At 38.6% G+C, this 24,303-nt stretch overlaps 1 protein-coding gene across 3 annotated transcripts in view; it reads right to left on the reverse strand.

Moving 5' to 3' along the window:
• Positions 1-24,303, reverse strand: part of TOX (thymocyte selection associated high mobility group box) — a 293,124-nt gene that overhangs the window by 230,228 nt on the left and 38,593 nt on the right. The window contains exon 1 of one of the 3 annotated variants that reach the window (XM_034668099.1): positions 2,283-3,583. The exons of the other annotated variants lie outside the window; for them this stretch is intronic. The gene's annotated coding sequence lies outside the window, so the exon portion shown is untranslated. Of the gene's footprint in view, positions 1-2,282; positions 3,584-24,303 lie in introns of those variants that run through there. 3 annotated transcript variants of the gene reach the window in all.

The following is a 24,303-nucleotide window of genomic DNA, read 5'->3' on the forward strand; positions in this document are numbered from 1 at the left end:
ATTCGTAATACACCTCACAAAGGAGCTACATGGCTTAAATGAGTTAATACTTCCTGAGTTCTTAGAAAAAAACTTCTCACGTAGAAGCTCTAAGATACATTTAAAAAAATCTAAAGATTTTATTGATTTATTTGAGACAGAGAGATAGCGTGTGTATACACACAAAGGGGGTGGGGCATAGGGAGAGGGAGGCGCAGACTCCCTGCTGAGCATGGAAGCCAACATGGGACTCAGTCCCAACAGGACTCTGGGGTCATGACCTGAGGCGAAGGCAGATGCTTAACCAACTGAGCCACCCAGGAGCCCCTAAAATAAAATTTTTAAATGGGCACTACTTTCCCATCAGTTATATAGGATCAAAATCTGAGCTTAGTGAAGAATATAGTTAGAAATCTTTCAAGACTTTATAGATCTAAAAATTATTTCAAATTCAAAACACAATAAAACTGACGCTGACTTACTTTCAGAGGATGCCTTTGACATTTCTTGGGTGAAGAGATATCATCTACCCTACCAACCCAACCATTGTTTGGCTTCGTGATAACAATTTTGTGCATGTGTTTTGCCTAATACTCAAACACATGCTATCACTGACCAAGCCATTCAGGATTCAAATAAAAACACCAGAATGCCCACTACGTTGAGCCCCCACAAATTGCAGAAATCCCTTCTTTCTTTCTAGCTCTTAAAATGTTACAATGAAAAAATGTTATCGTCAATAAAACAAAAAGGACTTCCAATTCCTTGTGAGATCCACAGCACACATGGCTCGCGTTTGGCCACAGGCTGCAGCAATCCCCCTCTCGCTGCCCTGCCTCTCGTACCTCAGCAGGTTTGTCTGGGAAATATATTGGTCTGCCTCAACTAGAAAAAGCATAAAACATAATCTTGACTGTTGTTTCATTCTTTTTATAAGACTAATAATTCAGTTGTCTTATATCCAGAAATGCAGTCTTTATAACATGTTCTGTTCTGTACTGACATTTTTATACCATTTTTCTTTAAGTGTCATATATTTCAAACGGCTTTAGGGAAGAGTTATTGCTCAAAAGTCACTGCTTCCCTTATGGAATCCAGGGAATTTGGATCAATGTGTAAGTGGTATTGAGAACACATGGATACCGTTTACAGATTTGGGCCTTACCATTGGCCTGGAGATACTCAAATATCCAAATCTATTTCCATTAAGAAGAAAATTAAAAAAGGATTCTCTAACAATATTTTAATGCCACTTTTCTTAGGATGATAGTTATTCAAGAGGATGCAAGACCCTTGCCTATTTTACATAAAGTGAAATTTTTTCCCCAGTTTTAAAGAAGTGTGTGTATATACATATATATGTATGTATATATGTACGTATATTCCAAAAAATCTTGCGTACTTTGATCGAACATTTCCCAACTTTGCATCTGGAGTCTAGGACTAATTTTAATCATATCCAAAATAATACCAGAGAATGGTGAAGGAGCAGTTAGTTCGACCACTTGAACTAACTGGGAAGTTAATCTCCTATTCAGTGTTCATGGCTCAATATGTGAAAATGATTGACCAAAATGATCTTACAAAACTCTCCAGCACTTTAAAGCTACGTAAGCATAATAGCAATTTAATTATTAATCAAATACTTACATCATAATACCCATAAATAATTTAAGCTATAATTAACTCTATTATAAACAGCTCATGAATACGCATGAATACAGAAGTCATTAGAATATAAGAATTGCTCTGATCTTTGTGTAATCTCTCTTTCCTCAGGCAGAAAGAAAACAAGAAAATATTTTTAACTTTGTGACAATTTTAAAGCCTTACCCGATGTTCCCAAACATCAGACATCAGAAACTGTTTACCTTTATGTTGCCAATCTATACTTACAGCTGTGAGTTCACTGGAAATGGTTTCTACAATATGTATCATGTAATTTAAAATTGTCAGGATTCAGTAATTAAAAGGGAAGAAAGGTTTGGGGTTTGGTACTAAAACTTTGACAGAAACAAATACATTGTTTGAGAAATATGTTTAGCAACTTTTCCAGGAACAACAATAAACAAAACAAAAAAAACCCCAGCATAGTTCTGAGAATTATATTAAAGACTAGCCCGTTATAACTTTGAAAAAGGAAGTTTCCTCACCACAAACCAAATACATTCCTCTAAATGTACACTCTGTCATAAATTACAGATGTTCCCTACCATGTACTACCAGCCACCACAAACTCATAGACAGGAAAAAAAAAAAAGAAAGAAAAAGAAAAACTATTTGGCTTCATTGCAAGAACTTACAGTTTTCCCGGGACATTTCTCCGACTGCAGACATGCCCACTGAGCTGATGTGATGACCAGGGTGCTGATTTACTTCGTATACTACTAGAGTTGTTTCAACACCAGACTTGCTGTGATCTCCAAGGGGGAGCTGTGCTCAAATCAGCTGCAAACAGGCCCCAGGGGACAAATGCTGTTGTAAACCAATAGGGGCCTTACCCTTGGATCGACAGTAGCACGCAGGGACCAGATGAGCTGGTAACTCAGCTAGAGGCAGGTCCAAGGAGGGCTTTCTCTACCAATCATGCCATTTTCTCAGGCCTGAGCCTGTGAATGAAGAACAAGGGCCCAAATACGTCCTGTCCCTCTGTTTAACATACAGGGTTCCAGGGAGCAAGAAAGCTGTGGCCAGGGCACCAGGGCTGGGAATTGAAGAGTCCAGTGTGGCCACCACAGGCTCAATGAATTTGAGCCTCAATGAACTGAACCAAAGAAAAGGGTCAGAAACTGATGCCACTACACATGGGAAATTGAATACGTGATAAAGGCACCATTTGGGAAAAATGGTAGATCCCTTCCTCACACCTTAGTCAAAAACAAATCATTAGAGGGTCCAATATTTAAAGTTAAAAAAAAAAGGGAGAAAGTACTTTAATTTCAAAGCAAAGTAGGCCTTTTGAAGTATAACAAAAAACTCTCTCTAAAAGTCTGAATTTACCAAACAAACAACTGGGTCTACCTTCCTAGTTCTTCCTTCCTTTACCAGGACTATCCAGTCTCCTAGCTTGTTTGTCTGTCCCAACCAGCAACTTTAACCAGACTGCAGGGAAAGACATCTCAGAATATAAGAACCGTATCCTCTGGACACCATTCTGGAAAGACATTGGCAATAAATTAGAAAAGTTAAAGTTTTTCTTTAGAAGTCCTAAAATAATTTTACTTAAAGTATATGCCAGGGGACACAATGATAAAAGAACACTGTTCGTAAATATTTCTTTTGCCAAAGACTTCAAAACATTGTGCTAAGCATCCCATAAAAATCAGTAAAAACTAATAGTTCTTAAAGTTTTGACTGGAAGTTTCTCCAGACGATGAGCCCCAAGAATTGTACAGCTATCACTACAATGAAACTGATAAGAGGGCCCCTTGGGAAAATGTTTGAGACTAAAGTTGTTAGGTGTTCTTTACAATGTCCCTGGGGCTGCAGTTATAATTATCCTCAACCTCAACGTCTGATATGAAAAAAAAAAAAAAAACCAATGTGCAAACACGGGTATTCTTTTCTGATTAAAGAACTAAATTTTATCTTATGAAAAACCCAAAAAAATATTTGCTGCCATGTATCATTCGTCATAAGAAAGAAATGCACAGTGAGGCAGAAATTGCCACTGCATGTTAAATTAACTAGAATGCCATATTCCACCTGTTTAGTACGTTTCTGATAAAGAAACCAACTGTGAATGTTCTAGTCTCATGTGAGGAGCAGCAAGGCAAAAGCAAAAGCAGTGAGTCTTTGCAACAAGTTAAATCTCTCTATTTTAACCAGACACTTGGGAAGAGCTGATAAGGTCATGGTGTATGTCTACAAACACTGCACGCTGATTTTGAACAACCGGTAATATACAGAAAGCTAGTCTTAGTCTTTACTAATGTAAGAATTTGAATGCTATCCTTGGAAGAAAGAGTATGAATACCGTCCTTTGATTTATATTTGAAGACATGAACTAGTAAATTTATATTTAAATAAAAATCTCATTCAGGGAAAGTGTTTAAACATAAAATGAAAAGTATGTTGTAAAACTTCACATAGCTAGCTAGCTATCTATGTTTTTTTAATGATTTTATTTTTTTAAGATTTCGTTTATTTATTTGAGAAAGAGTGAGCGAGAGAGAGAAAGAGAGAGAGAGAGAGGGAGGGAGAGAGCATGAGCAAGGGCAGAGAGAGAGGGAGAAGCAGACTCCCCGCTGAGCAGGGATCCCAATTCAGGGCTCCATCCCAGGACTCCGGGATCATGACCTGAGCCGAAGGCAGATGCTTAACCAACTGAGCCACCCAGGTGCCCCTCTATCTACGTTTTGAAAAAAAAAAAATCATGTACAAAAAGCTAGCATTTAATAAGCTAAGCCGTATACAAGTGTGATTTACACACAACAAGAGGCCAGTGTCACAAGAGTTATTACGTGAAAATGTTTAGAACAATGTCTGGGACATCAGATACACTCAATAAATATTATTTCATAGTATCTCACTTAATTCTGCCAACAAACATTGGAGCCCCAGAGATATTAAATAACTAGCCTAAAGCAACATCCTCTTACCCCTGAGGCTATGCTTCTAACTCTACTCTTCCTAGATATAAATAAGTACTATGTTCTCTCCTCTCTCCCTCTCCCTCCCACTCACTCTCCAAGCTATTTCTCCAAGCTATTTCTCCCTCTCTCTCTCTCTGGCCATACAGACTACATATAGTTTGTATTTGAATGGCTTATTTATATATTACACATATAAATGCTAGAAGAAAATGCATGCTGAGGGGTGGAATCACATATTGTTAGAGCTGCATTTTCCATATTTTCTACAAGTTACATGTATTCCTTTAATAATCAGGTACTTTAAGAAAGATCTTCAAAAAACTTAGACCATGAAAACTTTATGAAGTCTCGAGTGCCTCATATTATTTACCATCAAGATCTGTGAAGATTATTTCTAGTAACCCTGATTATTATAGTAAACTTTTTTTTTAAGTGCTAACAGGCACCCGAGTAGGTACAGAAAGTTCATGTTGCACTTCTCCAAATGCTCCTGATTCTTGAAGGTTGGACAGCAGAACAATTGTGTTTAATACACAGAGGGCGCCCTAGGATGTGGACCACAGACAGGTCAGTCCCTGCTCAGCGGTGGGGTGAATCATACCCTGTATATTTGAGATGAGTATCTCTGTCCTGTTTTAAAAGTCCTTTCGTTAGACAATGGTTTACATATTATTTGGAGACTTGAAAAACAAAACAAAACAAATTAAGCACCTAAGCATACATATCTTCTCATTTTAGCTGAGGCCTACCTACATAATTTGCTAAGAAGGAACAGAATTCCTGGGAGCTACAGAGAGTGGGATGGACTTGCTTCTAGAACATAGAGCTGCTCACCACCCCTAGATCGATGATGGTGGCTTTCTGGGAGAGCAGGGTTTGGGAAAGAGCTTGGCTTTAGAGGGGAAGAACTAAGTAGAATGTTTAGGAATATGTTCTTAGGGGCCCCTGGGTAGCGCAGTCGTTAAGTGTCTGCCTTCAGCTCAGGGCATGATCCCGGGTTCTCCGCTGGGAGGCTGCTTCTTCCTCTCCCACTCCCTTGCTGTGTTCCCTTTCTCTCTGGCTGTCTCTCTGTCACATAAATAAATAAAATCTTAAAAAAAAAAAAGAATATGTTCTTAAAATGATACAGAAGTAGGAATGAAAATGGCATGCACAGGTTACTTTGAGTGGCCCAGAGTGAGCAAGTGGGGCCCTGGGGTGGGGGTGGGGACATGAAATGAATAAGGAAGCTAAGGTCAGACCTGCAGGCAGAGGGACAGCTGGACCCACGTGCCCAGCCACTGGAAGGAGGCGCCTTGACAATTTCCTTTCTCCCTTTTTCTCTTTGGAAATAATGAGTTTTGAAAGAAAGCCAGACTCCTCCTCAAAATCATGTGAAAGTCCCAGCTACTGATGCATCAGCTATACGAATCCCTGAATGCAAAAGCATTGCCATTAATCCTACAAACTCAAGTGTTCCGAGTCAGAAAGCCCACTCCCCAGTCTCCAAAGAGGGGTCAGCACGCTCCCTGGTGCCACTCCCCACCTGTAACTCCTTCCCCAATACCACTATCTAGCAAGAGCTTCCTACACCCAGAGTTGGTTGGTTGTCCATTACAAAATACAGACCATTTTTAAAATATCAGTTAAAAAGGTCAGCATTTCCCAGTACAGAAATTTAATAGAGAGCTCAGGGTATCAAGAGGGACACCCAGACACCCAGCTCAAGTCTTCAGTCCAGCTCAGCAAGCACACCTTGACAGCCACCTTCTGAGCAGAGTGAGGAGAAGGCTGGGCCTTTCTAGAACATACGAGGATTTGAATGCATCTTGGCTCTGGTGCCCTGGCTGTTTGCCTGTTAGTTTATAGAGTGGAGGAGGTGGCAGTAATGTAAATAGGTAAGTAGGGTAACCAGGGACCTTAGAGACAGTTTGCTAAAGCAATTGTTTTCTACCCTATGAAGAGAACTGCAGAAGCTTGATACCGTCTTACTCCCCTTCCCCTATGTCACCAAAATTAAAATAAAATCAAGTGCATTCACATACAAGTTTCCTTTCTAAAAGTCTGAGAAGGTGGAACAACCTTTGAGGGTCATCTGAAGAAGATCAGGTGAGCCCCACCCCCCGCCCAGCCGGGCCCGTTCCAGGTATGAAGTGAAAACAATTTAGTTGGAAAAGTAAAAAGAAGAAGTCTTTCATTGCTTTATAAATGATCTTATGAAGGAATATTAGTTAGTAAAGATACAGAGTGGAAAGGAGAAACACAAAAGAACCAGCAATAAATATATTTCCTTCAAACAAATTAATACTGATAGTTTCTTAAATGTGCACCCAGTAGCCTACTGTGAAATTAGAGAGCAGGGGTTTATATTATCATTCAAGAAGGAATTCTGTATCAGGAGGCCCATATTTCAATGCAGAACGGATTACATTATTTGTCAAGGAAAACACATTACTCTTTGAAAAACAGAAAAGTTGACCTTGGCAAACAGTTAGTGAATTTGTTCCCTTCTTGATTTCCCTTATATGCAGTGTGTGGGAGAGCACATATTTAGTGCTGCTTTATGGCATTGTTTCAAAAGAACTCTCATTATTGTAGCCAGAAATGAGTAGGGAACATCTAGAAAACAGTTCACATTACAGTGTTGGGAAGTGATTGAATTTTTGTTTCCACCCTTTATTTTAGGCGGTAAAAAAAAAAAAAAAAAGATCTTGGTAGTAAATAGGTACTGGCCTAGTATCTGTTTATCTTTTTTCCTTGATCAACCATGGTTATTTTTTTCCATAATAAGAGATAAATAAAAATAAGCATTCGTTCTTTGATAAAACTCTAAAACTGTGTAACGATTTCCCATTTTCTCGGGCTCCTATTACCTTCTCATTCAGCTTTGTTTCAAGGGGGAACATGACTCCTTTTATAATAATTTACAAGAGTGTTGAATTTTGCCAAGGCAAAATTGCGTATCCTCGTGTATCTCTAGGTCTTTGCCTGTGGACTAGCCGTACTCATTCCAACACATTTTCTTATCCCATTCTTCCCTTTGTCTTGGTTTTATTAGTTTCGACAATAATAATAATAGCAAAGATTTGTTGAGTACCAGTAACTTTTTTGGAAGCAATCTTTGCATGTTATGCTATTTACCTCTCTCAGCCACATCCTAAATTAGATACTACTGTGTTCCAGGCTCTAAATGAGGAAGCCAGGACTACAGAGCTACGGGACTATGACTTGCCACCATCACAAGGCTCTTAATGGCGGATATAAGGACGCTTATTTCTGATGCACGATGCTGACTGATGCTTTATGAAGGCCAGCTGCACCTTGTTGGCCAGTCCCCTTCACGTTTTCCGTTTATGATGAGAGATCAAACCATTCCTTACCAACCAGAGCTAGCTGGGGAACAGCTCTCCCACAGGGGCAAAAAAAACTTAATTGAAAAGCACAATGGAATTTTTCATGCTGTATGTCCTTCCCTTTTGTCACTCCCTCCTCAAAATCTACCCATAAAGCTCCATCTTTTTCGATTTACTGAGAAATGAGTCAGCAAGGATTACAGGAGATTACGAAGAGATTGTACAGTAAAAATGACAGATTGTAAAACAATGCAAAAATAGAAGATGAAAACAGATTTTCTTTCAAAATTGCAGATCGAGTCTGTGTTTTAGTGTGTATGCGATCAAAATATGTTATAAATGACTGGATCAAGGGGGTCTGAATGGCTGGGCTTCAGCTTATAAACAATCAACAACAAATGCAGCCAGAGAAACTGGTACCGACTGAGAAAAGGCAAAACAATATTATGATCCAATGATTTAAAAAAATGCAATGCAAAGCAATGCTGTGAACCATCTCACCCCCTGAGAATAGAGATACAGCCTCATATCTCTAAAAGATAATGTGCACTGAAGGTTTAGTAATTACCTGGCATTTCCTCTCTTTGATGGTCTCTGTCTTCTGTAATTTCCTCTACCACAATTTTTAAATATATTTTAAAAATGTTTATCTGGTAAAAATCCCCTCTCTTCCCCTTCCCCAGAGTCCCTCGCTACCAGCAAAACTTCCACTTGGCCTTCAACACGCTTAACCAGTTTCCTAGTTAGCGGCCAAGGGATCTGGTAAGAGGACAGCTAAGCCCCGGAGTAAAAGCCATTCCTTTACTTTTGGTCATTGCACCAAGTAACATTTTCTTACAGAAAGGGATCTAACAGGAGACCCTGAGGGTCTGAAATGAAGTACCCTTGGACATCACCGTGCTGGAGGAAAGCAGAGCTGGAGAAAAGCAGAAACTAGCCTTCTGCCCGAGCCAGGGGGTCCAGAAGGGCAAGGGCAGAGCAACTCAGTATCACTTCTCCAGCAGCCTTCTCGGCTCTTCTCTTAAGACTCAGGTGTTTTATTATTATTATTATTATTATTATTATTATTTTAAAAATTTTGTTAATTTATTTTCATTCAGATTTCACAAACTCAAAATCTAGTTTTGGGGATTATTTACTTTTCCCAAACTGAACACAACTAGAAGTCCCCAGTACAGCATTCTGGAACCTCCACTGCATCTCCAAACCCCAAAAAAAAGCCGCCAAAACACCCCACATGATCCTTCTTTAACACAACCCGAGGTTTTTTTTGTTAAAACCCAAACCTAAAAGTAAAGCAGAAAGCTGGTAGGAGCTAAAAAATAAAGAAATAATACCCACCACCCTCACAGCGATGCCTCCTGGAATGTTCATTTGCCTTGTCTCCCTCCCTCCCTTCCTTTCTCTCTCTCTCTCTCTCTCTCACTTTGTCTGTCTCAGCTCACACCAGCACACATCTTTCTTCTGGCTTCCATAAATATTTATTGAGTATTTACCCCTCGCCAAGCACCTTGCCAGAACTGAGGAACCAAGGATGAATAGGACATGTTTGTCCAGCTTTAAGAATCCAAGGCAAGTAAATAAGACTTACAAATTGACAAATAGCTACAAAGCAGGCTGCTAAGTACTGTCGTGCAGGTGGGGGGAGAGGGTGGTAGCCATGAAAAGGAAGGAGGTCTTCAATCCCCAGTGGTTGGGGGAGACTTCCTGGGAGTAAATCCTTAAAAGGGACTGAAAGAGTGAATACAATCCTGCCAGATAGACGGGGGAAGGGGAGAACATTTCCAAATAATTAGCTTTTAGAGCACATATCAGCATGAGGGGGAGCAGGGTGATTACTCAAGAAAGCATAATAATTTTATAAATATGGAAAATTTGACTAGACAATGAAATAGGCATTGAGTTCGGAGGCAGCATGGGAGTTGGAGGTGGGGGGGGGCGGGGAGACAGTTTGTACCGAAAGCTTTTATACTAGTGCATTTTACCAGAATGGCTCTTTTGGGTGGTGATGACTACCAGTTCTAAGTAGACGGCTTAAAGGGATATTGCAAATGGGTCATCTTCTCAACGTAAAAAAAAAAGGAATTCAAGAGCAAGTGTTGTTGATTTATGCTTGCTGCCCAGTGACAGAGGCGGAAGCAACCATAGGATTCCTCAAAACTTTCCTCTTTACTAGCGAAGTCCAGGCCATCTGTATGCCTTCTGGTTTCCTCAACAATATAGTCTAGGACAGCTATTTGCAAGAGACAGAGGGTGGGGGTGTGTGTGTGACAGAGAGACAGAGACAGAGAAAAAGAGGAGAGAGACAAGAGAAAGACAGAGTTAAAATTATAGAACAAAATGAAATCTGATCTATCATCCAGCTTTAAGTCTGTTGTGATATCAGCTTTATTCCTGATAACACAGGTTAACTTCTCTAAATGATGTAATTTAATAACTTTAACAAGGAAATAAAACCATACGACTCCTTCATAGTAGATGGGGAAAAAAGTTTATGAGTTTATTCTGTGTTATTTTTTTTGCCTGTTTTGAGTAAAAGTCAGTTTGTAAAAAGTCTTCAGAAGAGCCATTTTGGGGGGCCTTAAAAGGCACACTTTCAGTTGATATAAATTATCCGGTGCTAGCTACTGAAAGCCTATACACCCCTCAACAGAACTGCTCGAAAGTTGTTCAGAACGTGAGAATCTTCACCAAACATCACAGCTCCCAACACTGTATCTGATGTGGGCTAAGATGGGGTGGGGGTGGGGGGCTTGGATTTACTTGCTAGGAATCTTGCAGGTAAATGAGGCAAAGCTCACACACTACAGGTTAAGTGCTAATCACTACTTGTTTTTACAAATTTCATCTGGCAAAAAAATTTGCAAACTTATTTCATTCCAAAAGACTGAACTTTAGCCAGACTGTTCTAGGTAATGGTGGGATTGCTCGAGGAAGGACACTGATTTTTACGGAGAGCACAGCTTTTAGACTTAATCTCAACTATAAAAAAGTATTCCAGTTTTGTGCTTCTGAACTGTAAATCACATAAATGGAAATGTCTATAGACATATTTAAGTAAAGAAAAACATGCTTAATTTCTTTTGCTGGGATGATCTATATACCTGAGCTATGCTATACATTCCTTGAGGGCCAATATTGTACTAAAGAGAGAATAAAAGACTTTAGAAATGACAGAGGTTTAAAGTCCTTTGACTAATTCCACTGGGATTATTCAAGTGCTTGGAAGGGGAGGGGTGAAAGCAAGGATAGAAAGGAGACAGATATTAGTGCCTGTTGTAATTACTATGTTCCCCATGGTCTGAAATGCTAAAAATGAATGTTTCCTCTATTACGAGGATATAAACCTTTCTCACTGCAAAGCTATTAGCATATATAATGCACATGTCTGAAAATCATGGCTTCTCTGTCATTCTTTTCAGACCTTTAGGGACCTGGGTTATTGTATAGTCCTGAATTATAGCCAATGCATAATTTGTAGTCCTCTGGTTTTCCACATATTTTTAAAAAAATCAGTTTAATCCATTTTACTGATATTTAATGGTTTGGTCTTTTCCAACAAATTAAAATGTTTGCATTGTCCCTAAAAAAAAAATGCTATGCAATTTACAAAAGAGAAGACACATGCATATACTTAACTGAGTGCCAGCATTTCTATCAACGAGATGATTTAAAAATGCAATTCTAGGAATTTATTAATGTAATATTTCTTTAGAAATAAATAAACAAGCTTCTCAGAAGTCAAAACATATATAAACTCTTGATCTGCACGCACCATTCTAGGGCACATAAAGTCACAGGAAAATGAATGACATTAATTTGAACCTTTTGTACAAATACATTTCCTCCTGTATTTTGGGGACAGAAATTGTACCTTAACAGACTCGACATTTTTTTCCCTCTGATTTCAGTTCTTTCACCGCAAAGGTAGAATAAAACAAGAAATCTTACTTCCCTTATTCAGTTTTATTTCAATCTATGCCAGTTTAGCATATTTAAGATAGTCTGTATAATTTTTTAAAATAAAAGGACCATTCTAATGTTAATTTGGATCAATCTTCCAAACATATGATTCTAGGTTTCTAAAAGGGGCCCTCTTGAGGGGGCTTTTTGAAAGTGAACAAAAAAAGCACCCCGAGGCTGCCCAATTCACATTTAACCTACTTACATGAAAAAGGAACTGCTTTGGTTAAGAATAAACTTCCAGAAGCTCAGGTTCACGCGAAACACGCCAGCATATTAGTGAGGAAATGAGACAGCAAATAGTAACTCCTTTCATACCAGCAAAAGAATACTGTATTTATTTAAAACAGTTGGCAGAAATTCTCATTTTAATTAAATTACATTTACTGAAATAACATTTTCATAATTAAAAAAAAATAACCCATTTCTCCCAAAGAGCTAGCAAAAAATAATCACAGGAACTTCAAATGGGCAAAGGAGTGAAGCAATGGTTAGAACAAATGTGACGAATTTGGATTCCGACTGTGCGTTAGTTCGCTGGTTTATAGTGATTCAGAAGGCATTATTATCCTCTGTTGTCCTGTAAAATTAATATGAAATAGCTAACGAGTTTTGTTATTAACAATTTTTTTTAGAGGAAATAACTTAGTACAAGTTTCATATCTTACTATATTTTTGTTACTTGCACAATGGAATCCTAGAACAGTAGTTTAGATCACAATAAAGCTACTATCCTCTGACCTCTTCTTTTTCCAAATAAGGAAACTGAGTCCAGAAAAGTTAAATGATTCCTTCTTAACAATTTAGCTAGTTAAAAAAGACTAAGTCTGGAACTCAGAGGCTTTCCACTGAACAGCTTTGTCCCAGAGCAAAACATTTATATCTTCCGAGACGACAGGAGGGGGAGAAAAAAATGACACACCATCTATGTGGACTAAGAGAGAAACAAAATTCCATTCCAAAGTAAGGCTCGGGCTTTTTCACTCTTGGCTCCCTCCTTCAAAAGTTAATAGGAGAACCTAAGTTCGCATTCCTCGGGGAACAAAAATTGTCAAATAATCAGGTTAAGTCTCACGTATTGACAAAACTAATGAGTGGATAACATGTTTCCACGACTTACCAATGACAGCTTAAGTAAGAGCAAAATTCTCCATGAAACAAACAATTTTGATTGCTGAATTCTTCCAAATAGACCAAAGATGGCCAAATGGGTCAAATGATCAACCTCAATTATGGAAACCACACAGGGAAAAAGCAGGAACATTTAAACGAAGAGGGAAAGTAACACCAAAACCATGGGGAACACAGAACCACCCTCTGCCTTCTTGGATATTGCTGAATGCTGGTCTCGTGAAGAGTAAGAAGTGTTATATGATGCTGCAGTGCCCAATAAACTTTCTACCAGTCAGAAAAGCACTTACAATAGCTTCATACGTGTGCTGTTGGATAATTTCTCAATAAATACGTCATGGTTAAGCCCCAGACAAGTGGGAGGTCTGTTACATTTGTACAAAAGGAACACCAATGAGCTATCATTAGCATCCTTCTCTATTATTGGGTCAAATCAAAGTACAAGTGTGTTGTCTTTTGAGAACAGATGAATAACGTATCACAGGCTTACAATCTCAACTAACTGCGGTACAAAAATCTAATACAAATACAAGCTAAATCTCATAATACTGAATCTTTGTCACAATGAGAAATGAAAATGAGCTCCTGTTCTTTACTAATTATGAACCACCTGCCTTCTCCCAAAATTATTTGTCTCACAACTCAGATCAATAGAGCCCACAAATTCTATGCATTGTAAAACTTCCTCCAAATTCTTTCAGCAATATTTTTCACTTTTTCTACTCAGTGTAATGCTGAATTGGATCATAGCATGAGGGCCATCTAAACTCAGAGGCCCCAACTCTTACTGTTAGGAAAAAAAACAAACAAAAATTCTCCCTAAGAGTTTAATTTGCAAATTAATTTCCTTGTTTGCTATCAGTTATTCTCAACTTACAAGCTTTCAGGTCAAACTCATTATGACCAAAAGCTCATTATGACTAAAATGCAACAAAACTTAATGTTAATAAAAATAATGTATTGCATTTCATAGGATTGAACCCAAATTGGCAAACACACAAACTGCACTCCATAGATCACTAATGTGTCTGGAGATATTAACAGATATTGAGTGAAGAAGGAGAGGGTCTCAAGAAATATTTAAATCAACTTGAATAAGTACCTTTTCTACAGGCCCTCTTAGTACTTCTTAATTGCACAACAAACCCAAAAGAAGGGAGATTGGTATGCTATCATTTTCTGAACTTATGTAAGCATAGAAGACCAAATTTCCAAGGATCCTTCTTCATTTGTGGAAAAGAAGAAAAAAATCTATCTTAAATATATAGCTTAGCTAATGTTCCAATTTAAAACTATAATAGTAACAAACATAACACATTATTTCTAAACAAATTCCCTCCTTCCAAATGCATTGTGGGAAATTGAGGCTTACACTTTTCGCAAGTTTGGCTGGCCCAAAACTATTCTTTGTAAATGGAGGAGATAGAAATTCACTCTAAGGGTCAGGGTCTTTCCATTACAAGAAGCAGAGATTAACTCCTACTGAAAACTCCATCCTTGATTAGAATTGTGGGCACAAATTTAAAAAATGAAGACTTTATTTTACCTACTTAATTTGCCTATCTTATACACTTAAGTTTTTTCCCCCATCTTTCTCTGATAGAAAATGACATTTCTTTCCTTGCCTTTCCAAGATATAAAATTATATCTGTCATTTCGTTTCTAGCTTGAAAAGGTATAATTATAAAAATAATTATTATATACAATTACTATGGATAAAATAAGTAATCTAACTTTGTGAATTGGAAAGGAACATCGTGAATATCAGCCTTTATAAATGGGGACAATAATGGCATGAGTTCATAAACACAATGTTCTTTTAACCATGCCCGGCACATAAAAAATGATATGTATGTGTTTGACATTATTATTATGCTTATCATACATTTATATAAGCCCTCACTCTTTCATATTTAGCATTTACACAGGTTTCCTGAAGACTTGTATTTTATCATTAATTGAATGAAACATACACACTAACTCTGAATCATGAAGATCATGATTTTTTAAAGGTTGAAAAAACAGGTAGAAACTGTATTTTTCTCAATGTCCAATAAGAAATAACATTCTCAGGCAGTGCTTGGGTGGCTCTGTCATTAAGCATCACACTCTTGATTTTGGCTCAGGTCATGATCTCAGGATGATGGTGAAATCAAGCCCCAACACGGCTCCATGCTCAGCATAGAGTCTGCTTGAGATTCTCTCTCCCTCCTTTCTCTCTCTCCCTCTCCCCCTCCTCCTGCTCACGTGCACACATGTGCTCGTTCTCTAAAATAAATACATAAATCTTTAAACAAAAGAAAGAAAGAATTCTTTCTTTCTGAGGTGTGGAATTGAATGTAATAATATAGTCCCAATAGCCACAGAGCCTCCACAGAGGTCTAGCGGGGGGAAAGGGTAATAATATAGGAGAAGGAGGCTGAGGATGAAGAAAAAAATGCAAACAGGAAAGAGGAGGAGAGAAAAAGGCAGAAAAGGAGGATGATGAAGAGAAGAAAGAGGAGAAGAAGAAGGAGGGAAAGAGGGGGGAAAGAAAAAAAGAAAAGGAAGAAAAAAAAGGAAAAGGAAGAAAGAGAAAAGCAACTTTTATTAAGTCTCACTCTTGTGTGCCAGGCATTCTAAGTGTTTTACATATTTTTGTTCATTTAATCTTTACTCCCCGGTGTGCTTGATAGCATGATCTCCAGGTTAGAGATTAGGACACTGAGGCACAGACAGGTGAGGTACGTTGCTGTACCATTATGATGTGAGTGTTGGAGTCTCGCCACACTCCCAGCTAACCCGACCATGAAGCCTGTGTTCAGAACCACTTCACCAAAGTGATAATGTTACCCACTGTACTCAGGTTAAGGTAAGGTATACAGAGGCAACTATGCGCCCAGAGGAAGCACACAGAACTGAAGCTGGGTCTCCTGGAAGGAGTGATATGGAAAGAGTTTGCAGGTGTCAACCAGGTGGAGCAGGAAGGGGGCATCTGAGCCAGGGAGAGTAGGCTGGGTGAATTCACGGTGGCTTGAAGCAGCAAGGCACTTGCAGAGGCAGGGGCATAGTGCGCGTGAGGGAATACTGAGAGCAGACACCTAGGAGGAAGCCAGGAGTCCAGCTAGGAGGGTCTATGTGCACACAAAGGAGTTGACAGCAAGAAGGCTGGAACTTCAAGTGATACAGTGAGAAGTGATGAGGGCTAACCCCAGGGAAAGGAAATTGCAAAGGATGGTGGTGAATAGGAGCAAAGGGTGGTGGTGAAAAGGAAAGAGATTTAGTTCAAGAACAGAGAGGTATTACCAACCCTTTGGATGTAGAGAATGACAAGAACAAATAATCTAGAATCTCTCCCAGTGTATTGGCTTGGGTGACCAGACCAATTGGTACAATTCTCCACATTAGAGATTAGAGCAAAGAAACAAGCAGGATTGGGAGGAACAGTGTTGGATTTGAACCTCCTGGTTTTGAAATGCAAGATATTTCTCTCTCTTTTTTTAAGGTGGGGTGAAGGGGCAGGGGGAGAAAGAGAATCTTAAGCAGGTTCCATGCCCAGCTCAGAGCCCAACTTGGGGCTCTATCTCACCATCCTGAGATCACGACCTGAGCCAAAAATCAACAGTGGTACCCTTAACATACTGAGACACCCAGATGCCCCAGAAATGCAAGATATTTAATTACAGATGCCTCAACAACAATTGAATATAGAGGTTTAGAAATAAGAAAAGTCCATTGAAGGTATAATTTTAGAGACCTTGGTTTATGGGTGGTGGTTGAAGCCATTTGTTTGGGATAGATCACCCTAGAAAACCAGGTTCATAGAAAGGGGTTCAAAAATGAGCCCTGGGGAACGCTAGCAGTTATGTTCACAAGTTCAGCACGGTACAACCAGACATATCCAAAATAGAACACAATTTTCAGTGAATTAAAAAGCATTGGCTCATAAACTTGATCGGTCCCCAGAAGAAGAGGAACATAGAGAGAAACAGCCAGAAAGGTACAAGAAAAACATATGATATATTTTACAATGAGTCCAATACTATAAGGACAAATTTCACAAAGGGCAGTGGCCAGTGGATTTGGCAACATAGAGATCATTGTTGACCTTTAAAAATGGTAGGGACCTAAGAAGGTATAGGGCAAAGAAGAGTTAATACAGGTGAAAACAGTGTGGAACATGGGTAGACTGACCTTTCAAAAGCTTACAAGCAACTTGGGTTTAAGCAGTTGTATTTCAAGATGGAAGAGGCATGAGCATGTTCAGAACACAGGGAACCTCAAGATGGAAGATGTGGGAGAGAGATAGATGGAGAAAGAACATCAAGAAAGAATGAATAGTGGGTGTGGACAGGTTTAGACATTATGGCTACAAGGAAATATTTATGCACTTAGTAACCTCTATTTTCTTTTGAAGAATGTTTCAAGGTCATCTTGTGAAATGATGAGATCAGTGGGATAGCAAGTTTGAAAAAGAGGTAAAAGTGTGCAATTATCTTTGGTGGGATCAGAGAAGTGACTGACTGATGCTATTGCATGATGGTATCCTAAACAAAAGTACTTTTTTAAAAAACCCTGTAAGATGGAGAATATTAATCACAAAAAAAGTTAGAGATATCTTCTAAAGTAAGAAAATAGTGTTTCCAATTTTTCAAATAGGGATTGCATCTACAGAAGACAGTGATCGCTAGCTATATTGTAAATTACAATTTGGTGGAAATCCTTTTTCTCTTGTGTTCATGCTTCTGCAATAATCATGAAAAGTCTCCAGACATGGGGAAGGATCAAGGGTAGGACAAATTTAGTGTCTGATTTTCTCAGACCACTGAAAAGGAGGGAGGAAATGAGGAAGCGTGGGGGTTGGAGGGGTGGGGTGGCTTAGGAACAGAAGGAAAGTCTCAGAATGTCAACACTCGATTCACACTTGTGTTGACACATTCGCCATTCTTTGCACATGCCACAAAGCACCAGTCACCTGCTTAGGTCTTAGGAACTGGACAAGTTTACAAAGCTAAGCTTCATATGGAATGCTCTCCGCTCAGAGATTGATATTAACCTCCAGAAAAGAAAACGCTCCTTCCTTAATTAACTGCTCAATCATCAAATTCTAATGACAGCTTGCCATAGCTATGTATTAATTTAAGGAGTAACACACTTGAAAGGAAAAGTTATAAAGAATTTCTGGGAAAAGAACTGCAGAAAGTTCAAAATGCATTAATTTTAGAATTATGAGACAGCCAAACTTCCATACACCTTTTTTTTTTTTTGGTTACAATGCCCGAAAGTGTTAAGTTATGATTGGGTCTGAAAGGAAACCTGAATAATTGTCTTCGCATTTCATCCAGGTGAGTAGGTTTTGACCACAGGTGGCTATGAGGATTTATGGCATAGACATTCCGTTGGATGTTAATCCATATCCACTCATTAAGTAGCCCAAAACATTGTCTCTGTAGTGCTGTGATCCAGCTACTTAGAGCTGTGGCCAAAGAAGTTAAACCTAGAGAAATCAGCAATTTAAAGAAATTCCAAATTTTTCTAGATTTTCTGTTGTAGTTTTTTTTAAGTCCTCATGTTTTCCCATTGGACAGAGTGTTGTAGAATATTCTTACAATTTTATCACTTGCCCCAAAAAGGAACATAAAGGAATAAGTGTCAAGTTAAAGTTATATGAAGGAGATCACCTTTAAAGTTCTTTAAAGGCCTGCACTTCCTCTGATTTTCTTATAGTCTTGCTCCCTTTCCCTCAACCTCCCTAAGGGACAACAGATTACACAGAGTAGGTGTTCAAGTAAATGTTGAATGGGTTGAAATCCACTGTAGTTCAAGTATTGTAGTTCATGTGTTCTTTTTTAAATTCATGATTACATAAATAAGTCAACTCGCTAATCAAAGAGGAAATAAGACTTATGCATTTCTAATTAAGAAATCGTAAGAATACCAGTTTCAACTCTATCCTTCCTTGATCATCAAGGCATTCTGACATAGACATAAAAAAAAAAAGAAAAGAAAAATGTTATTTTTGCAATAATGTCCCTAAGTATATTGCTCTATAGGTAGAAACAGTGTGAATTCCGTTTTCTTTTCTTATCACTGGCACTTTGCCACTGCTGGATTGTAGTGGAGCCGTAACATCATCACATCCCAGTGATACAGGAAGGATTGCCACTCAAGAACAAGAGCTGAGAAAATACAGAGGACATTTTTTTTATTACTATTTTTTTTAGGAAAATAAATCGTGCTCACATTTGGCATGTTACGTAGTAATGAATGAAAGAATGAGCTGTTTGGTATCTTGCTCTGAATACAGCCACATTGGCGACATATCATAGAAAATCTGAAACTATGGAGATCGTAGACCATGAGGCCATGTTTTCCAGCTATAATATCTTCCACTGGGGAATATGACTAAGCACGCATGTCACTTACTGGGTAGAGTATTTCTAATTCTTCCTTTATTAGTTACAGCTATTTCAAGTGACCCAGGTTTAATAATATATCTAAATAGAGCAAAATCTATTATTTACAACATAGGAGTGGTGCTAGTTTCATTTTCGCTTCATTTTTTCATTAAAAGGTGGAAAATGTTTTTTCATTTTGCTTGGCATTATTTAAAATTGCTGTGGGACTCAAATACATGTATTTATCATCCTGGCTAAAAGCAATTAATTGAATTTACTAATACAAATGCATAACAGAGAAGCTACTTACAAATAAACGATTCTCCCACATTTTGGCTCTCTTCAGAATGGTTAAAAAGTCTAAGGTTAAATAGCAAGTTAAGGCACCACCCATGCACATTTTTTTTTTATGTATCTCTTATACCTACACAATGATAAAATGAGTTGAATTTCTCAACTAAGGTCAAATAACCAAAAAAAATGTCCATACAACAAATCCCTACCTGGAAACATGCAAACCTGTCTATGCTTCTGCTTATCATTTCAGAAGATGTTAGAAATATTTCAGCGTTGTATGAACTTGGTTAGATTTCACAAGCATTATAATCTCTGCATTTTGTCAAATATCCTTTTGCTCTGCCCTAGCCACCATCAGGAAAACCTCAAAAAATGAATAAAAGCACAACAGCAACAACAAATACCCAAAACTGTACTGAGCAAACCACACTAAGGACATTGTTCAAAACCAAACAGTTGTTGGGGTTGGTGGGGGTGTGGAGATCTTGGCTCTAGTATTCAGAGTCCAATTTATTTTGAGGTCAGCATGGATAGTAGAATATTTTTTAATCTCAGTTTTCCTATCACAGAAATTCAAGTCCTCAAGACATTATCATTGGATGGTATCCCAGAAAATTAAACACAAATCCCTGAGCTACAGAACAATGTTCATGGCCTCCATAAATCTACTTAATAGAAATTGAGAGTCTTCTCTTGGACAGATTTGGAAGACCTGACTTAAACAATATTAAGTGTTCCCATCTAGAAATGACATAACATAATATGCTCCATTCACCCCACTGCCCTTCAAAGGACCCCAAAACAAACCCCTGAGTTATGACCAGGCATTCCCTTTAAGACCCTCACCTAAATAACACGGGTCTGGTGCAGCTTACACATATTATTATGCAAAAACAAAGCATTAATTGTCAAAGTTCGTACAATGTTCTCCTATTTTACCACTGTCATTGATATTTATATATATATATATTTTTTTTTTAAAAGCTTGCATTGTCCAGCTAATAATTTTAATTTTCCACCTCAGTCCTTGGACAAGTCACTTCACCTCTCCATTCCTTAATTTTCCAACAAGAAATCTGTCACAAACCTGGTGTATTTCAGTTCTCTGAACAAGTATCTATCAAACTTCAGTTAGAGAGGCAAAGAACTGTGTGTTCTGCTGATACGGCTACCCAGGATGAGTACCTAAGAAACATATTGATAACTAACCAGGAAATGAACTTCCTACATTCACATTTCTTAACAAAATGTTGACTACTTGTAGAACAGAGAGAAAGCAGCAGGTGAAGAACTAAACATGTTCCTGGTAAGAAAACTGACCATCAGTGGAGTAAGCAACAAGTAATTGAATTAACATTTATCTACCATTTTTCCTGTAAGATATCCAGATGGATCTAGATGAAAAATGTCAGGCCCCTAAAGCCAAACCTAACTGTCGAGACATTATTCACAAAAAATGATGAAGTGACAATGAAATATAGTATAAAAGTGGTGTAATGTTAAGTACTAAAATATAGTAGACTGCTGCCAAATATTATAGATAGAAACTGAAATTAGAGAAAAATCAAGGTGAACTGAAATTAGGAAAAATTGAGAAGTAGGACATAGCCCTTAACTCTGTGCTTTAGGAATTTGGGTCAAGCACAAGCATTCAAGGTGAGAATGTCCAACACTCGGCAAGAGCATGAGACTCCAGGCCTTTGGAAACAGAAGGCTAGGGTCATGAGGTTTAAGGTTTCCTGCAAGAGAAGGTAAGCAGCCACTGGAGGAGGGAGAGAATTAAATTGTGACAGGAAGATCAGACCACTGGCTGATCTGTTCCATGTAAGCCGAACTGAAGTCAGGGACAGCAGATCAAGACCCCCTTTGGCGAGATAGCTGAGAGATAGCACAGTGACAGCAGAAATTCGATCAGAACCCATGAAGACAAATGAACAAAATTTACTGGTAAAATTTATTGAGGAAGGAAAGGACGCAGTCAAAGAAGACTTTCATGTTTTTAGCTTGAAGGACCAGAAGAACAAAGACGATAATGGCAAAAATGGTGAAAGGGAGACAGTTGATAGGTTTGGTTTTGGATATGCTGGCCTGAAATTATCCGTAAATAGAAAACAAAGTATCGCAGGGTTTGAAGTCTGGGGAGGTCAGTTTCTTAGGAAACATCACAGAGTCCTAGCTAAAACTAGGCCAATCCATGTACCCACTTGAGATCTAAGGACAAAGATGGAAAGGCAGCAGTGGAAAGGAGATAAAGCTCTCTCCTTGACTAAATGTCAGTCAAGTTCCTTGGTGCCTCAACCATGGGCTTCAGTGTCTGCCCTTGCAATGTCCCGTTTTAGCATGAATCCCACTAAGCCAGTTTCGAGAGACTCCCCCATCAGTCTCTGACCAAATTCCCCATCCTTTATCATCCTGGGCTTAATAACTGATCACACTTGACCTACCTACAGCAAGAATCGTGCTGCGTCAGTTTCAGCAAGAATTTTCCCCACTCTTCGTAATCACCCTTAGTCATTTTCCATCCACTGACCTCTACATGCCTCAAACTAGCTCCTTGACTATAAATCCCCACTTATTCTCACTGTATTTAGAATTGGCCTTATTCTCTCTTCCCCATTGAAATAGTCTCAACACCACTTGTCACAACAATCTTGAATAAAGTCTTCCTTACCATTTTGACAAATGTCAGGATAATTTTTTCTTTAATGAGGGTCAGGTCAAATGGTTTGCCCATCATTAAGGGGTCATGAAGGGTCCATCAAGGAGAGAGAGAAAGCTCAGAAGGGTCAAGAGAGAGTAAGGTGCCATAAACCAAGTGAGTAGAATCTTTCAAGGAGAGGGACCTCCACTGTATGATACATATCCAAGAGCAGCCAACAACCGCACAAATGACTTGGCTGGAAGAATTCAGTGTTTGTCTCAAGAAAGCATACTAGCAAGAGGATTGAAGTAAAAGTGGTACTGCAAGGGGTTGAGAAGGAAAGGCTCTTCAAGAAGTGAAAATCACAGCCATTCAGCAGAGCAAACGAAGATAAACCATATCCAATGATAGAAGGAGCTCTTTACTACAGATGATCCCTGACTTGAGATGGTTTAAGATTTCTTGACTTGATGATGGTGCAAAAGCATTATGCACACACTAGAAACTGTACTTCGAATTTTGAATTTGGATCTTTTCCCAGACTAGTAGTATGGTGTACAATACTGCCTCAAGATGCTAGGCAGGGGTCGTGGGCTGCAGCTGTCAACCCCATGATTATGAGGGTCAACCATCAATACATTTATAATCTTTCTGTTTCTCACTTGCAGTGTAATATCCAATACATTACATGAGTCAACATTTTATTACAAAATAAACTTTGTGTTAGATGATTTTGCCCAACTGTAGACTAATGTAAGTCTTCCTAGTATGTTTAAGGTAGGCCAGGATGAGCTATGATGTCCTGTAGGTAAAGTGTATTACATGTAGTTTTAACTTACGATTTCAACTTATGATGGTTTTATCGGGAAGTAATCCCATTGTAAGTGGAAGAACAACTGTATAGAGAAGTATCAGAGACACAAGGAAGAGAACATGGGAGGGTCTTTAAATGATGCTTAACTCTGGGTTTGCCCATAGTGCTGAATGTGAATTTTCACGCTGGTGAAATTAGAGACAAACCAAACATAACTACTTAACTTTTAAAAAAGAATTATTAATGTCAAATAGATAGCTTTGATAGCATGTTAAATTAAACATATATGCTTTTGGCCTCCTCCTGCTTGGAAATATCTTTCCCTATAGGGGTGAAAATATTTAATGTGATTAATATAATGGTTATTCTTCATGCTAGTAAATTTTTGCTATTAGTTAATTGTTATTATATACAAACTGTTTCTCATGTAGATTTTAAGTAAAAACAGTTTCTCTAGTCAAAAAGATACTCATTTCATTAGGTGTCATATGTCAGATCTTTTTAGTGCCCAAATGCCAGCCCATTTTATTATAGTCTTCTTTATACAGTTCTCTAGTTGCATCATCTATGGTCTGTCCAAATACTTAAATCCAGGGTAGATACAGTCTAATAACAAAAACAACAGCTAAGACACTATCAGTAACAGTACTGGGATGTCACTTGTATTGCACTTTATATAGCAATTTCAGGGGCGCCTGGGTGGCTCAGTCAGCTGGGCGTCTGCCTTCAGCTCAGGTTGCAATCCCGGAGTCCCTGGATTGAGCCCCATGTCGGGCTCCCTGCTCATCATGGAGTCTGCTTCTCCCTCTGCCCACCACCCACCCCCGCTCCTGCTCTTTCTCTCTCTCAAATAAATAAAATCTTAAAAAAAAGAGGCAATTTCATATATGTATTACCTCATAATTGAATCCTCACAACAACCCAAAAAGCCAGTAGGATTTTGCATTTTACCAAGCAAATCGAAGACAGAGAGAGTGAGCCTGCGTCAGGTCATGAGGCTCCTGTGGGACCTGTCTTTTGGGCAGCGTACTGTCCCATGGTGTCAGAACGCCCCTGCCTGCACAAGGCAGCTCTGGTCTAGGATGAATACCTCTGAGGAACTCTACTGCAGTCACAGATGACAACTTTCGCTGAAATTATGAACATTCCCTTATGTAATTTAAAGACCATAACC

The sequence above is a fragment of the Ailuropoda melanoleuca genome, chromosome 9, assembly GCF_002007445.2.
Source record: "Ailuropoda melanoleuca isolate Jingjing chromosome 9, ASM200744v2, whole genome shotgun sequence".
In the NCBI taxonomy this organism is placed as follows: domain Eukaryota; kingdom Metazoa; phylum Chordata; class Mammalia; order Carnivora; family Ursidae; genus Ailuropoda; species Ailuropoda melanoleuca.